We start from the raw sequence: 4676 nt of genomic DNA, 5'->3' as shown, positions 1-4676 counted from the left end.
AATTGTTGGGAAGTATGGACGTGTAAAACACGAATATGGCCAAGGGCCACCTGTTCCCGAACAAAATGAATATCCAACTCAATATGTTTGGTCCGTCGATGATGCACCGGGTTAGCGGAGAGGTAGACCGCCGAGACGTTGTCGCGGTAGACCACCGTGGCACGGTCAACAGGACAAGAGAGCTCCTGAAGCAGCTGGCGAAGCCACGAACACTCGGCGACGGCGTTGGCCACCGCACGATACTCAGCCTCAGCACTAGAACGAGAGACCGTAGGCTGCCGCTTGGACGACCACGAGATAAGTGAGGGTCCAAGGTAGACACAGTAGCCCGAAGTGGAACGACGAGTGTCAGGGCAGCCCGCCCAGTCTGCATCGGAGTACGCAGGGCGGTGTCGGCGGAGGCGTGAAGCGTGACGCCAAGATCCATAGTGCCACAGATATAGCGGAGAATCCGCTTGACGGCAGCCCAGTGAATGTCTCGAGGAGCATGCATATGAAGACACACATGTTGCACGGCATACTGGATCTCCGGTCGAGTCAGAGTAAGGTACTGAAGAGCACCAACGACAGACCGATAAAAAGCAGCATCCGAAGAAGGAGAGCCATCCGTGGCAGAAAGCAGTATCTGAGAATGTTTGTTATTCTTATTTCTAAGTACATCTCTCTTCATTTGATGGATTTCTTATGCCTAATTTTATTGATGTTCCCTCCTTCAGCATGACCATGTAATAAGATGAAATGCCACATATTTGGCTAATTATATTCATGGGGTTACTGGGACAAATTAAGGCCCCTTCCTCCTTCCATTTTGAGAAATAAGTGAAGGCTCTCAACTTCACTTTGCAAGTGGTTTTTAATTTGTTAAAGCTTTTTCTGGTTGCCACATGGTGAGGTAGAGAAACAAGTATGTTCAAGCATTGTTGGTTTTATATCAAACAATCTCATATTGTTCTCACCTGTGGGTGTATAAATATTGTTTTGTTTCAGTGGAGACCCAGGAAGGAATACTTTTAAGCTGAGCAAGGGGTTGTTTAACAAAGTTTCCATGAACACTGTTTCCTGGGTATATGCTACCATAGATTCCCCGTCATCAGTTCATCGCATCATGCTCCCTTGATTCAGAGTGATATGGTTGTTTCTATATTAAGAGCTGCTTAATTTTTTTGTTTATGGTAAGAATTTGTATCACTGCATGATTCCACAAGATACAATGGGGCTAATTAAAGCCTGAAGGTAACAAAGTGTTCTTTTGAATAATATACACAATTACTCTTTGGAGCGCCTTTTGTGATCTGAAATAGTTTTTCTCTTGGCTAAATTATTTTGTCTCTAAACTTTTTCCATGAAATGCACATTAATTTTTTTGTGATGATCAAAATAGTGGTTTTTTTACTGTCTCAATGGTTGTACTTCAGATCAGATGTAAGTTTTAGTTAAGTATTTATGTTATGAAATGTGAAAAATTATTAAATTTTAGCTACGAAAGCACTGTTCCGAAGTTCCTTACTTTTGGTCATGTTGTGTATTTGTTTCAACTTGGTGGACAGACCCTTGCTATGTACAAAATAAACTAAAAGTTTCCATGAAAGATAGATATTTGTGTCTATAAATTGTTGTGAACAAAAGAATTTGCTAAAAAGCCTCAAGTTATGCAACAAATTTCATCATAACTACTTATTACTCTATTGCTTGGACCATAGTCTACATAGTCGTGACTGATCGATGGGCGCGGCGTGTTGCCGCGCGGGCTAAGCTAGTAGGCATTATACTTCTCTCCTATCTCCTGGCTGGGATTTGGATGATGGCAACATGCGGTGTAGTGTAGCTGTGAGGGTGGACGGACGTCTAGCTAACAAACCAATTTCCGCAATTTCGAATTCTAATCCCTAGCAATTCCTCTCGATCAGGTGAGTTGCTCACAATTGGTATAAGATTAAGTGGTCCTGGAGTTGCCGTGACACCATCACGGGACGCGGTGGCGTGATCGGCCGTGAGCGGAGGCGATGGACAAGCCGTCCGAGGAAAGGTGTGGCGTGTACGCGCTTCAACGAGCGTATTTCACCGTAGGTCTGGACCGGCTCTTCAAGGATCACGATGAGAACCTCCTTCAGGCGGTCGACAATCTCATCCAATCCAACACTGGCATGTTCGATGGCTTGCTTTCGGCTCATGACCCAACAATTATAATAGCATGGAACAATAAAAAATATATAAATACGTTGGAGACGTATCATAACCCAACAAGATATAAATTGAATATATTGCTTGGAGTTGTTTTTTAGTTTAGTTGCATTGCACAGGAAAATTTTAAGAGAAGTGGAAGGTGGAGGGGTAGGCACCTGCTCCTCCGCACTCTTCATTTTGGATATGGGTACTGAGCCTCTCTCACGGTCTGGGAGTTCATGCTATAACATTGTGGAAACTTTCACGGAGATGTCATGTATGAGTCTGTGCTGGCCTGAGTAGGCATCCTGAAAGAGATGATCTGCACAATGGGAGATAATCATTCTATTGCACCGCATACTCATGTAAAACTCAAGTATATCTAAATGAAATATTTCTTTCTTGCGGGTGTTTTATGTTTTAGTTGCACTGCACAACATTATTTGAAGAGAAGAGAAGCCTCATTGGTACCCAAGCCAACATCAAGGATCAAACTGTTTGGATGTTGATGTTTCCCCTTGATTCATTTTTAGGTTTTTGCATATGTTTCATATGTCGGCTGTGAAGTACGTAAATGAATGTTGCTCTGAAATTTCAGTCTCATTTTATGGTACGTATTGATTATGAATATTTGAGGAACGTTTTGGCATAACCATTAACTATAGAATGTTCTAGGCCAGAAATAAATATGATTTAATGGGATGATATTTTTAGCATATTTGATGAGGTGGTTGATGGAGTGATAATCAGGAACAAAATAAATGCAATTAAAGTACGATTGACTTTGATTTCGTTGGGCAGCATATATAATACGTGGCCAGGGCCTCAGTCTACACATACTTCCCAGTTCCTCATATTCCTTGATACAATTTGTAAGCAACAACAGTTAGCTAGCCATGGCCATCCAGCATCTGCTCCTCATCGTCTTCCTGGCTTCTGTCCTCCAAGCAGCCACCTCCGACACAGCGTACGACCTTTTGGAGAAAAACAACTTCCCGCGGGCTCTCCTGCCTCAGGGTGTGAAGTCGTACGTGAACCATGGGGGCGCCGTTGAGGTGACACTCCCCGCCTCCTGCGACTTCAATGTTACGGTTGCCGGTGGATCACACAAGATTCGGTTTGACAGCATAGTCAGTGGTGTTATCCGGCCCGGATCCATAACTCAACTGGGTGGCGTGAGGATCCAATTTGAGTGGGATTTTCTCGCATTCCACACGGTTCAACGCGTCGGTGACAAGCTGAGGTTTACTGGTAGTGAGCATGCAGCCACGTTCGACCAGTCATTTCCGGTTAGCAACTTCGTGCAGAGCCCCAGGTGCAGCTAAGGGTGTGATCGGTTACGGATGCATGCACGCCTTCCATATAATGTAGTATCCAATATGCATGTGTCTTTGTGAGTCCGCTGCTTTATGTAGAGTGAATAAACTGATTATGTAATAAGTCATGGTTCCAAGACCTAATATTATTGTGATGATCATATTTTTTTTTTGCCCAGCCTCCTAACCACAGGAACAAGAAATTCCACATGATATACTTTGTCGGTGTCTCGCAGGTAATTAGAAATAATCTTGATCTACATAGCATCAGATCCACAAGGGTGTCCGATGGGTTGTAAAATATCGCAGGGCTTACTGGAAAATAGAAGAGCAAAACAACTCAATCCTAATGTGTAATATTCTTTATGATGACATTAACAACCACTAAAATAAGAAAGGAGAGCAAGGTATATTTGATCTTTCATTCCCCATGCATTGTAAGCTCTACATGTTAATAAATGCCTAGACACCTTCCCCCCGAAAAAAACAAGAAGAATGCCCAGACTCTTATTTAGTTGATTTGCAGAATGTTCTCTAAAAATAATCATTGCATTTCTCTGAAAAAGATCAACATTGTTTTAGAAAACCGTGGAAAAAAACATCAGCAATCTTTGTTCTTTCAGGGGATGAGCTATATTTGATGGCATGCATAAAGTAAGTATATTCCAATATTCAGTGAGCAAATCCCCAAGTAGTAATTCCCCTTCAGCAACATGGACGATACTAACATTTTCTTGTGATCCGGACAAAAAGTTCAAAATTAGCCAAAATACTGAAGGGGGATGTCCCGGTAGCTACACCAACTTTCTATGGCCAGAGTCGGTGGAATCGGATGCGCCGGCCCAAGATTTGGTAGCGGACATCCCAAGCGGCAGGGTGGTAGCGGGGCTGAGAACGGCCGATTGAGTCGCGGCGGCGGCATGCGCTGCACAGTCGGTCAGAGTAGGTGTGGGGTGGCGACTGTCGGCGGTGGGGTAGTCTCATCGCTAGTGGTTGGGTTCCTGCTGCATTGTTTTTGGTTTCAACGCAGCTACTAGATGTGTGTAACAAAATTTTGGGTAATTTTCTTTTGCAACATATAGGTATATAGGGCATCTTTTGGATACTTTTTTTTGGCCCAAAGTGACCTAACTGTCAATTCTTTTGACACAACGGCTATTTTACATCATACGTTGAAAATTCTCCACTACAAGAAAG

This window comes from Triticum aestivum, chromosome 4B (genome assembly GCF_018294505.1).
Source record: "Triticum aestivum cultivar Chinese Spring chromosome 4B, IWGSC CS RefSeq v2.1, whole genome shotgun sequence".
Classification (NCBI taxonomy): domain Eukaryota; kingdom Viridiplantae; phylum Streptophyta; class Magnoliopsida; order Poales; family Poaceae; genus Triticum; species Triticum aestivum.
Note: the sequence above shows the minus strand (reverse complement) of the source record.